The sequence below is a fragment of the Ambystoma mexicanum genome, chromosome 11 (assembly GCF_040938575.1).
Source record: "Ambystoma mexicanum isolate Mex_15411 chromosome 11, UKY_AmexF1_1, whole genome shotgun sequence".
In the NCBI taxonomy this organism is placed as follows: Eukaryota; Metazoa; Chordata; class Amphibia; order Caudata; family Ambystomatidae; genus Ambystoma; species Ambystoma mexicanum.
Window position 1 is genome coordinate 928,228,126 of NC_090934.1, and position 13,052 is coordinate 928,241,177.

Genomic DNA, 13,052 nt, shown 5'->3' on the forward strand with positions numbered 1-13,052 from the left:
CTGAAACATACCCAGTACCTGTCTGGAATCCAACTTTGCCTACTGTCAATACCCCAGATCCATGTATCAACTTGGGCACACAAGACTTTGCAGGCCAGCCTTCGGAAGGTTTACCCTTTCCTGGTCCTACATCCACCATGCTACTTGTTACAAGATCTGCTAGCCCTATCTCTGCTGCTCCCCCTGCTAGTACTCCTGAATCTGCTACTGATGCCTCATCTCAGATCACTCCTACTGCAGTCGAAGCACCCCCTTCCTCTCTGCCTGCAAGGACAGTACCTGTTGCAAAGCCAGTTAAAAGTTCTCCTATTAAGGCTACAGCTCCGGTAGATCCTGTTGGTGCCTCTGCAGCACCTAAACTACCAGTCATGATGCCATCAGTCTCAGTTGCGTCCCTGTCAGCTGGTGCTCCTGTGACACCTATACTTCCAGCTGTTACAGCATCTGAACTTCCTACTGCCATTCCTGCAACTCATGGTGTTCCTGCAACATTTGTTACTCCTGAAGTCTCTGTCGCAAATCTTCATGTTGCCATTGCTGCTTCTGACTATTTGGACGACCGTCCTAGAGCAACCAATTCAGCTGAATCTCTGGTTCCACCTTTCAGCACTGTACCATTGCAAGTCCTAAGGAAGACCACTTCTTTCAAAGCAATATATGCCATGGAGTCTGCAGCACATCTCCACAGTTCATGAACGCACTGTTGGGTTTTTGGTCCCTAAGAAGTTGTCTTTTCTGAATTATACCTCAAAGGTTCGAAACATTGGTAATGTCTCCTCCCTTCAAGACTCTCACCTTGCAGCATTAAACAGTTTTTGGTGCTTCATGATGTGCCTTTTTGGTATAAGACTCTCTCGCGGTGTGACAGGCCTTGGACATGCTCTTCTTGTTGGTCAGTCTTCAGGGAGCCTGGAGAGGGGCATACTGTCATGGCCGTGCTGCTGGCGCACGCATTGGCAACCATCATGGACTACTTGGTACTCATTTATCCTCCCAATACTTCTTGAACAACTCCTTTTCACGCCTTGGTCTTTTATTTCCATTTGCTCAACTTTGGTTCTTTCTTATTTTATTCAATTAACTACATTTACCATAATGCACCTGGCTGCAGTCCTCAATTCCTGGCTATTCTCATTCATCGTTATTGGGACCACAATCCCCAGAAGCCCTAGCGGCCAGTGCTGCTTCCACCTGCTCAGGACCAGAGAGGGAGGAGGCAGATTGTCTTCAGGTGTGCTGCTACAGGTGCTGTCAATTAGCCTGCCTCAGAACAGGGCAGGGCTGTATATAAGCAGCTGCCTGCAGGAGCACAGTGTCTTGCATCTTGAGTTCTCCCCGCTCCTGTCTGCCTTGACCCTTTACTTTGTATGCTGTTCCTCTTGCTGCATTATCCTGTTTTGTTCCAGTGCCCTTTCCGGGCTCCCTGCCTTGCAGCCGATCACGCTCCGCTGCCTTCTACCTACAGCCCTTGTCCTCTAGGCCGCCTGCCTTGCAGCCTATTAGTCCTCTGCAGCCCTCTACAGTCAGCGGCACTGCTCCTCTGGGCTCACTCCTTGCTGCCCTGCTCCTCTGGGCTCCTTGCCCTGCAGCCTGCCTCACTCCGGCTGCCTACAGTCCTTGTCCACTGGGCTCCCTGCCCTGCAGCCTACCTCACTCCGGCTGCCTACAGTCCTAGTCCTCTGCAGCCCGCCTTGCAGCCTGCCTCACTCCGGCTGCTCCTACCGGCAAGGCAAAAAACCTCGGGGTCATCTTCGACTCCACACTCTCCTTCTCTCCTCATATATCTGACGTCTCTAAGAAGTCACATTACCAGCTGCACCTCCTCAGAGGTATTCTTCCCTTCCTCTCCTTCCCCCAGAAGCTCACTGTCTCCCGAGCCCTGGTTCTCTCGAAGCTGGACTACTGTAACAGCCTCTATCTTAATCTGCCTGCCTCCACTCTCCGCCCTCTGCAACTCATCCAGAACAGAACTGCAAGACTTGTCCTTGGCCTCAAGCCCAGGGACCGTATCTCTCCAGGACTGAAATCTCTACACTGGCTCCCAGTGGCTGCGAGGATTAAGTTCAAAACCCTCTGCATTGTCCACAAGGCCTTCTGGGGCCTGGGGCCTAAATACCTTCAACTCTCTCTTCCTAAATATCTTCCTTCCCGAGCCCTACGCTCATCCGTCTCCAACTCCCTCAGGGTCAGCCGCTTCTCGAAGCAACGAGCTGGGGGTAGATCTCTCTCCGCGGCAGGGGCCTCCCTCTGGAACAGCCTTCCTGCCTCCCTGAAACTTGAGGAGAACCATCTCCGGTTCCGGAAGCACCTCAAAACCTTCCTCTTCATTTCTGCTCTCTCTCCCTCTCCCCTGCTAAATTCTTCACCAACACCGCACTGATTCTGCAACTGGGCCACTCTCACCGACCTCGGTCCTGGGCCCAGTCACTCTTCACTTGCACTGCCTCCCTGGCAACCCCTGCACTGCGGGACTGTCTCTGTATGACTACAGCCCCCCACCCCTCCCTCAGCACTTGTCTGCACTTACCTTGCACTTGCCACCAGCTGGCCCTATTTATTTAATATTTTATTTCTATTCTACTTATTTGTACTGCACTCCCCCCCCTCCCCCTTCCCCTTCCACTTTTTCCCTTCCCCCTACCCCTGCACTTGCGCGGTCTGAATGACACCTGGCCTAGTAGGATCATTGTCTGTCTTCCCCTTGTTACCCCCTCCCTGCCTCGTCGCGCCTTGAAACACTTGTGTATAGGCGCGTTACAAATGCCATATCATATCATACTATCCTTGTCTTCTGAGCTCCCTGCCCTGCAGCCTGCCTCACTCCGGCTGCCTACCCTCCTTGTCCTCTGGGCTCCCTGCCCTGCAGCCTGCCTCACTCTGGCTGCCTACAGCCCTTGTCCTCTGGGCTCCCTAGCATGCAGCTTGCAACCTTCTGCTGTCTCCAAGCCTTTGTTCCCTGGGCTCCTTACCTTGCAGCCGGCACCTCTTCGCTGTCTACAGCCCTGCTCCTCTGGGCTCCCTACCTAGTGGCCCTATTCTTTTGGGCTCTCTGTCTGTTGTCTACTACTAATCTCTCTCTGTCCTGTTCGCCTGGACTCCCTGCCTTTCAGCCTACTACAGTCCTCTGCAGTCCAATACAGTTTGCCTGAACCTAGTGCCACTCTTGACTGCAGACCTGCTTCCTACTTTGCAGCCTTCCGTTTTCCTGACTGCTGCTCCTTGTTCTCTTCCTTGAGTCCTCTGTACTCCACCTTAGGTTATCTATTTCAGTCTAACTGACTTTCCTTCATTTCCTTCTGCTAGATTGCTCATTGACTTCCTTTTCGCTGGATATTTCTGTTCTTGTCTTCTCATGTGTCTTATGTAATCCCTTTGTACAGAGCTTGCTTGTTGGTTTCCGGCAGGCAACCTCTGCCCCTTCCTTTGTTGCGTTTTCAGTGTTACAGACATCCACTGCTGTTGTTCCCAGCCATGAGCATGCAGCGTGGGCCTCTGTTATAGCAATCTGTGCAGAAGGCTGGAGTTTCCTAAGGTTCGTGGAACACTCTTTCCCATTTCAGCATACACCCCAAGAGGGAATCCAGTTTGTTTGTACCTTTGTATCTTTTGCCCCTTTTGGCTCACAGCTACTGTTTCCTACTCTTCTTTCTTGTTGAACTTCCTGCTGTGTGTGCTCATCTGCTACCTTACCTCAGCACAGCCACCCAAACCCTACTTGGGTACCCTGTGCCACTCTTGACAGAGTCCCATTCCTGACAATAGGTGTGCGGGGATTGTGGTGGGGAGGGACTCCATTAGGTATTTGGGTGTGCTCCTCACGAGAGATCTCTCAAAACTGGCTTCGCCGAATTATGGGCCCATTATGGCGGAGATTAAATCAGATCTGAGGAGGTGGGGAGGTATGATCCTATCCTGGTACAGGGGCATGACAGCGGTGAAGATGAACATCCTCTCACGACTGCTGTATCTTTTCACGGCACTCCCAACGGGGGTCCCCGACCAGATGTTTCGAGACCTACAGAGGGCAGTCCGAGAGTTTGTTTGGCAAGGGCGGAACCTGAGGATAGGGAAGGCCATTCTAACGTTACCTTGGGAGGAGGGTGGTTTCGGGCTGCCGGACTTCCTTCTCTACCACCGGGCCGCCCAGCTAAGGGTCCTGTTGGAGCATATGAGGGAGGGGATGGGCACCTATTGGTCTTATCTGGAGGACATGGATGCCCACCCTCTGAAAGTACGCAACCTTTTGTGGTTGCCGCGTAAACACATCCCAAATAGACTGCAGACCCACCCAACCCTGGGAATACTTTGGTCGATCTGGAAAGAAGGACCCACAACTGCACACCTCACTTAATGGCCCTCCCCGATGTCTTCGCTCTGGGGCCACCCGCTCAAACTAGGTAGCAGGGGATTCAGGAATGCCCAGTCCTGGTCGGATGGGGGGCTGGAATGGGCGGGGCAACTGTTCAAGGAGGGCGAGTTCCTCGAATACGAGGAGCTGCGAGATGCACTTGGGTGGGGGTCTCTTTCAGTCTTTGAATATTTGCGCCTGAAGGGCATCCTCTGTGACCAGACTTGGGGCCTGAATCTGCGGAGACAGTTGACCCCCCTTTGAAAAGTTACTAGACACGGCCACAACAAGGAAGGGGGTAGTATCCAAATGTACCAAATATTGAACACTGTTAACTTGGAAGGGAGGAAAGGGTTTTGTGGGTTCTAGAATGACTTGGCAGGAGAGGCTCTCTCGGAGGACGCATGGTCCAGGGTATTTAAAATAGCTTTCCATGGGAACCTGTTTATGTCGGAACTGGAGCACAACTTTAAGATCTTACAGGGATGGCATAGAGACCCATTGAAGTTATCCAAGATGTTCTCTTGGGTGTCCCCCAGATGCCCAAGAGGATGTGGCCAAGTGGGGACGAGGGGTCACATGTGGTGGTTCTACCCTAAGGTACAGGGGTTCTGGGAGACGGTACAGGGGATGGATGGCGGAGGTCACTGAGAAACTACTCCCACTCAATCCATTGACGATGTTGTTGGGCCTCCCACCGGAGGAGGCGGAAATATATATAGGTACCCAAGAATGTGGGAGACCATGTTGCGAGCAGGAAGAGTGGCCCTAGAGCAAAGGTGGAAAAGCCCGGAGACCTCCTCTAAGGAAGACTGGATAAAAAAAACTTAAGAACATGTTCCTCATGGACAAACTGACGGCCATGGTAAACAATGAATCGAGCACCTTCCAGACAAACTGGTATGGGGTTTACCAGGCATGGGGGTGGGATGCTCACTGACATTATGTGGACAACATGGGACGTGAGGGCGATGGAGCCCAGAGAGTACCACTCAAGGACAATGGTGTAACCCACGGCCCTGGAGACAGCGGATCCGTCTAGGTCAGCATTTACGGGAACGCGTAGCACAGCTCCAAGGCACCGAACTACGAGTACTGATGACTCCTGCGATTGGTTTTTCGATGGGACACTGATCTGGGGGGAGGGGTGGAGTTGGGGAGGAGGGAGAGGAAGGAGACCACGGGGGTTTGATGATGATGTTAAATGTGATATTCATATTGCTCCCGGTGTTGTCATTGTTTCTTTTTCTGAAAAATTACCAATAAAACCAAAGTTTAAAAAAGAAAGTGTCCATCATCAAACCGAGTTCAAAGAAACCCAATAAAGGGGGGTGTTAAACATGTCACAGCTGATTGTACGATATGCATTTTGTATACATGTAACTGATGTACGGAATTTGCTCTCTTGCGTCCCTCGAGGTCTAGGGATACACGTCGCGGGGCGTGAGACTGAGTTGGCCAACTGAGACTATTTGCTTTGCAATAAACCCTAGCTTTGAGAATACAACCTTGTGTCTGGCGTATCTATCGTGTGTGGTGACTTGCCTTGTTTCCATAGACGTGAGGGGCCCCTTTTAGCGGGTGACACCCCCACTGCCTTTTTTCTATTTTTTTTTTAGACCGACCCCACCAAAAGACCTAAACACATACCACGAAAAGTTCAAACTTTTGGTAGTTCTAACTTTTCGTGGTATGTGTTTTAGGTCTTTCGTGGGGTCGGTAATTTGTATTCGGTCATTTTGACCAATTCCGCGATATCTGGGTGCCATCACAAGTTTGAAGGGGTTCCAATAGGAGAGCACCCTCTGATATGCAGCCTATTAAAAGGGATAAGAATGACTAGACCTCCCCAAAGAGAAATACACCAAGCTATGGGATGTAGACACAGTGTTGAAAATGTTTTTAGCGTTGCTAGAAAATGCAGATCTATCTAGGAAAGCATTATGCTTTTGTGCCTGCTATCATGCAAAAGAGTATCAGATGTCAGGGCTCTAGAAGTGAAGAGGAAATCTTTATCGCCCAACGGGGTGACAGTCCTCATATCGGGGAGGACAAAAAAAGGTCTAACATCAATAGTTTACCAGGAATTCCCAAATCAGCCAAAGAGTTGTCCGATTAGATGCTGAGCATCATATGAGGAGATAACGCAAGATGTGAGACCAATAGGGGTATCACTGCTACTGATAGCATTGTGTAAGCCGGCGCCGTTTCACCAGCAACGCTAGCCAGATGGGTGATTGTTCTGGCGTATCTTTTATATTTCATTAATTGGTCATACATGCATTAGACTAAGACTTAGCAGATTAGAGATATTGTGATGTCATGCAATTCTATTTAGAGTGTTTTCATTTTACTGTACATTCTAGTGTGGTCAGTAATGGGTGATTGAACCTGTTGTAGCTACTGAATGGTTGTCTCCAATTGTTCTGGTTACCAAGGCTAATGGTAAAATGAGATTGTGTGTCGACTTACGCAGCCTCAATCAGAACATAGTGGTGGAGAGACACCCTTTACCGAATATTTCAGAAGTTTTGTCCACACTAGGTGAACCTAAGTTATTCTCCATCATTGATCTCTCTGCTGCCTATCATCAGGTTCCGTTGTCTAAAGAGTGCCAACATTTGACTGCATTCATCACTCCTGAGGGTGTTTTCAAGTATAACCGAATGCCCTTTGGTTTGGCCTCTGTGGCATCTGTTTTTTAGAGAATAATGGAAACGGTACTCAAAGGCCTTGAAAAAGTAACTGTGTTCCAAGATGACATTCTCATTTTTGCCAAGGATGGTCCTGAACATGATAAGATACTTAGGTCAGTGTTAGTCAGACTCAGGGATGCGGGTCTGACGGTACAAAGGGAGAAATGCAAAATTGCTGTTACAGAAGTGGATTACTTGGGGCATAAGATCTCCTGCAATGGTATTTCTCCCAGAAGGTCTTTAGTAGATAGCATTGTGGGTGCTCCCCAACCCCTAGATAAAGAACAATTACGCTCGTTCATGGGGTTGGCGGAGTACTATCACAAGTTTGTTGATGGTTTCTCTGCTATGTCGTCTCCTTTGAGAGATCTATTGAAAAAGGGCACCAAATATGTGTGGTCGGAAGAATGTCAAAATGCTTTTAGCAAGATTAAGGATAGTATTGTGAAAGCACCTTCATTAGGAGGGTTTGTTTCTGGCAGACGAACGGTGCTGACTGTAGACGCAAGCACGTTAGGGCTTGGTGCTGCTCTTTTTCAGTATGATGGTAACATTGAACACATTATAGCTTTTGCCTCCCGACCACTGAGGGGGGCGGAAAACAACTATTCCGTGGTGGAGAGAGGCTCTAGCCGTATCATGGGCTGTTGCTCATTTCAAATTTTTTCTATGGGGCCAGTTGTTTATTGTAAAGACAGATCATAAGCCCTTAGTTCAGTTGTTGGGCAGTGCAGAGTGGGCTAAAGGTTCACCTAGGATATCTCGGTGGATGATTGACCTACTGGCATATGACTTTAGAATGGTGTATATACCTGGGGGAGAAAATGTTGTTGCCGATTTTCTTTCTAGACTGCCTGCACAGAATGAGAGCTTCAAGGATGTGAATGTAGAGTGTACTGTGAGTATTTGCGCACTTGTGCACAATGCCATAAGCAAAGAGGACTGGCAATCTGCTGATGTTAAAGATGAGGCCCTGCGGCAAGTCAAATTGTGGACCAAAACAGGTTGGCCTAGGAAAGACCTCATTGAGAAGAAATTTGATGTTTTTTATTGCGTTAAAGAGGAGTTGAGCATGTCAGAGGATGGATCTCAGCTCAGAAGAGGAATGAAGATAGTACCTCCCTGTGATATCAGGCCCAAATCAGTGGACATAGCCCACCAAGGCCATCTAGGTATGGGGGGTACCAAAAGGCATATCAGACAATCCTTTTGGTGGCCAGGAATTGACGGTCAGGTAGAGAGGTGTGTGAGGAGTTGTAAAGAGTGTGAGAGAAGTGACAAGAGCAAGATTGTTAAGGAAGCTCCCTTAAGACCTGTCAGTGTTCCAAGAGAGCCTTGGAGGAAACTAGCAGTGGATTTAATAGGGCCCATACAGGAACTGGGAGAGGATTTTAAATACTTGATTGTCCTGGTGGATTATCACTCAAAATGGGTTGAGTGGAAAGCCATTAGAGAAGCAACCACTTCACAATTATTTTTTTTTTTTTTGAGGAGGTGTTTTACAGGGAGGGATTTCCCTGAGAGCTCGTTTCAGATAATGGAGTACAATTCTGTTCGGACAGGATGATGGAGTTTCTTAATAGGTTTGGTATCAAACACTACAGGACAGCACTTTACCAGCCTAGAGCGAATGGTCTTGTTGAGAGAGCCAACAGATTCCTAAAGGGAGGATTACAGTTAGCCATGGCTTCAGGTTTAAGGTGGCAGACAGTTCTCAGGGAGATGGTCTGGAACTATTGCGTGACCCCACATACTGTTACCGGCATTTCACCTTTCATGTCTCTCAAGGGTAGACAACCCGGGACAAAGTTATGTCCGGGCTGGTTGGATTTACCGAGGAGTGTACATGTTAACAGGGAAAAGATCATGGATCTCATTAGAGAGGATCAAGATGAGTACAAAGAGAGATTTGATACAAAAAGGAGTGTCAAGGTGATGCCATGGTCTGTGGGGGACTGGGTTTATGTTAAGAATCCCAGGGTTTCTCCCAAATGTATTGCGAGTAAATTCATTGGACCTAAGAAAATTGCTGTGATCAGGGGAAATGTTGTCATCATGGAGGGTGGAGAATGTTGGTCAATGGCCAAACTGGTTAAGTGCAATAAGTTTGACAATGATGTCGGTGATGGAGCGAGAGAAGAGCAGGATCTATTTGAGCATGGAGAGAATGAACATATGTTTGAACCGAATGTGAGTACAGCTTTCAGTCACAACAGCAGCTTGAATGCAAACAGGGTCAGGAACAAACCCGTCAGGTTGAATGATTATTACCTGGGTTAAATCTGCCACGAATTAAAGGGAAGAGATGTGTTCTGGCGTATCTTTTATATTTCATTAATTGGTCATAAATGCATTAGACTAAGACTTAGCAGATTAGAGATATTGTGATGTCATGCAATTCTATTTAGAGTGTTTTCATTTTACTGTACATTCCAGTGTGGTCAGTTGGAGCCTGCCTCTCACGGGGGTGCCTGCTGTCTTTGTATCTCTTACTTATTAAAGGACTCATAAAGCATATTCATGCCTGGACATCAGTTTTAACAGTGATGAGTCAGGCCGGTATCAATGTACATTGTTATGGTGCTCACTCAGTGAGGGAAGCTATGGCAGCTAAGGCCATCAATGTGGGGGCCAGATTGGAAGATATCATGAGATCAGCAGATTAGTCAAATGAATCTACTTTCAAGAACTTTTATTTCAAACTAATTGAAAAGATGGCAACGTTGGTGATAAGTCAGCTTTGAACAAGCATAATCCGAGCCTCCGGTCTTGACATAGAATTCAGATTTTCAACACATTTGTTCCAAAAAGTCAAAATTCTATTGAAGACACAGAGGTGAAGGATTATCCCACCCTTGCAATCGTGTTAAGTTATGAATGTAAATGATGTACTATGTTTGTTGTAATCGTAATGACATGTAATACTATGACACGATTCCCACCCGCTTGATTCGGTTCACTGAAATGTGAATTCTTGTCATACTAGGTACTATCGTGGAGAACAAGCAGGTTGGTTGCTGAAGGTCGGAGAATCTACTGTGAATTATGGGTCTACCAGTTGGGGTGCACGTTGGGATCAGCAATAGAAAGAGGGGTTTTCAAGGGAGTTCCAGTGTTTATGAGGAGAGGTGACTGTGGACTGGACATTTTTTGACACGCGTTTGTCAGGAACCAATAATACTTGGACTAGCAAAGACTCGAAACAAGTGGGACTTGCAGTCTTTATCTTTGTTATTGGTTGTATAATTGTCCATTTTCATTGCTGCTCAAGAAGTAAAGTTAAGGAAAAGCATAATCCTTTGTCTCTGTGTCTTTAATAGAATTATGACTTTCTGGACCGTATGTGTTGAAAATCTGAATTCATTGTGTGTCACCATGCAGACAATAGTCCATGGCAAATCAATGCAGTGATATGTCTGCAGCAATGTGTTGTGCCCTGCACAAGCCACTACCTTGTTGGTTAATGGCATCTATGTGGCGCTCCCGTATGTAACAGCACATATGCCCGTTTTTGTCTGATGTGTCCAATGTCCATACAAAAGCACACTGGAACGTTTTGTGTATTTGGCTCTGACGAGCATGCCACACTGTGCCCACAGTTAAAAGCATAAAGCAATCAAAGAAGTTGTCTCAAAATGTACATCCACTAGGCCAAACGCCCCTGCTCCACATCCACACCATGATTTTCACTAGCTGCAGGCAGCACCAATAAGAGACACCAATGCCAGCTCTGTTAGATCAAGCCTGGGCCTGCTCATTTTTGCAGAAATAACCATAGGTCTGCGTAATAGTGAGGAGGTAGTGTCTGAGGAACTGTGGACCCTTTACCATGCATTAGAAGCCGGTTTTGTTTAAAACGCTTCATCAGCTTATTACTGGTCAGGCTAAAATTTGTAGGAGGTACAACCCTTCTGTGTAGCCTTTCTGTGCATTGTTTATTGGGACTCTCTTCTACGGTATCCTGTCTTGTCTATAGATTTAATTCCCAAAAGATGTTTCTGTTTTGGGGGTTGTGCATGCTAACACTGAGACCCAGCCCTTCCTCATCTAAAATGCTTCAGAAAACAGAAGCAAAAGAGAATATGTACACTTGGACTCTTGAGAGGCTAGTCTGTCAGGCGACACTTAATTTTTTAGTTCTACTGTTTTCAAGTTTATTTTCCATACATACTGTTGCGTCGTATGAGTTATGTGGAAAAAGAGTCTGCTCAGCCACCTTACAAATAGTATTTTATCCACATACTCAGAATGCAAGAAATGCGCCAGACGTGTGTTGTTGCGTTACTCAAGTTTTAATTTATGCTCATACTGATGACATGCGTTTCGGCTACTGAAAGCCTTCCTCAAATCAGGGCTAATGGTACTTTCATAACTTTGTAGCGTTGTTAAAGTAGCAAACGTTGTTAGGTATGAAACCTAGTGTAAGGGTCCGATCCCTGTTGAGTGTGCCCTCCGGCCTCCCTTGCATCCCTCGCGTTGGCTCTGTGTTGTAGCCGTGTTGAAGCAAAAGAGCCCTTGCACCCCATTTGAGTGGCTGATGTTGCAGCCATGTTATACTTGCATCTAACTTAAGCTGTCCAGATTATTATGTATGGTCACAAACCTTTTAATGTTACTTTGAGTGTTGTTAACAGTGATGTGGGCCAAGCCATGCATCTGTTATGAATTTAGAGACTCACACATACAATCCTTTGATCACATAATTGTTTATCCTATATAGAGATCTCTGATCATTGTTATCGTCCTGAAATGCTCTTTGATTTAATGCAAAGCAGAAGGAACCCTCACTGGTGCTATCTGTCCCCTTTCCTACTCTCAGAGGTATTTTGAAAGAGTACAATAAGAACGTACCAGACTGTCCACCTTGGAATGAAAACCTTCTATCCGAAAATAATTCATATGGTTGGTCTAGTATTGCCCCTTGAGAAATACAAGTGACGTGGTACGTACAGAACACCTGCAACACAGGGCCAGTGGTCGGTGGCCCCTCAGGCCCAAGCAGGCTGGTCACATCACAGTGTGCCAGTATGAACAGTTTGAAACTGCATTCGGGCAAGGCCTTCCCTAAGAGCGAGTGGCAGAAAAACCATTTACTTGGACAGCAACAGCTGTGTTCACATTCGAATTCTTCTGTAAAGTACCTCCATTACAATGTAATGAAACCAGCTTCATTATATAGCAATTATTTATTCATACTGAGGAGGGGTTATGTTGCATGACACAGCGGTGTATCGCGTGCCAGTCGGGGTTTTGCGCATTCTGGTGTTTCGGCCTGGGCACCAAGTTGACTAGAACTGCCCTGGCTGGAAACTTAAGGGAGAGAAAGTTCTGGTGCTGGGTGCACTTTTGACATTATATAAAAACAATCGCCATTTCCAGTGCTCGAATGCTGCAAGCAGACAGCATGTGCTTCAATACAACGCGAGATGTATGTTCTTGTAACATTACAACACCCAGGGCTCAAGCAGCACATGAACATAATATATTTATAATCATGATTATTACGATTAATATTATGCTTAATATTCGATGATTACTGTTATGACAAGAGTTGGAAGGTTTACATCGCTCTGCTCCCCCGTGTGCGACACTGGTCCGGAGGAGGACAGTCGCCCCTCCCCCGTATGGCAGCGAGCCTCATGCATTATTCCATATGGATTATGGTGACGCAGAGCCAGCCGCTTTTCCTGAGGGCTGTGAATGCAGGTTCCCCTGCCTCCTCTAGGGGGCAGGGTTGGCCCCTTTTCCTAAGAGCTGTGCTTCCAGTGCACTGACACCTCCTCCCCACTCCCTGCCTCCGGTTGCCAGAGCAGAGGGACTGGGATCCAGGCTGCAGCAGGGAGCAGTGGAGGCGAAGGTGCGAGTGCAATCAAGAAAAGACAGTACATCCGTCCCAGGGAGAAAGATAGAGGGGCCTTTTCACCAGCAAGACAGTGAGTGCTCCCAAAACCCGAGTCGCTTTGTGTGCATATGGAGTAAGGACCTGTGTGGAGGGATGCATACATGCA

At 47.4% G+C, this 13,052-nt stretch overlaps 1 protein-coding gene across 4 annotated transcripts in view; it reads left to right on the plus strand.

Moving 5' to 3' along the window:
* The first annotated feature begins 12,808 nt into the window (after positions 1 to 12,808).
* SLC25A22 (solute carrier family 25 member 22) overlaps positions 12,809 to 13,052 on the plus strand; it is a 524,223-nt gene continuing 523,979 nt past the window's right edge. For 2 of the 4 annotated variants that reach the window (XM_069624030.1, XM_069624029.1), the window contains exon 1: positions 12,819 to 12,977. The gene's annotated coding sequence lies outside the window, so the exon portion shown is untranslated. Of the gene's footprint in view, positions 12,978 to 13,052 lie in introns of all 4 variants that reach the window. The other 2 variants (XM_069624031.1, XM_069624033.1) reach the window with 2 other exon arrangements.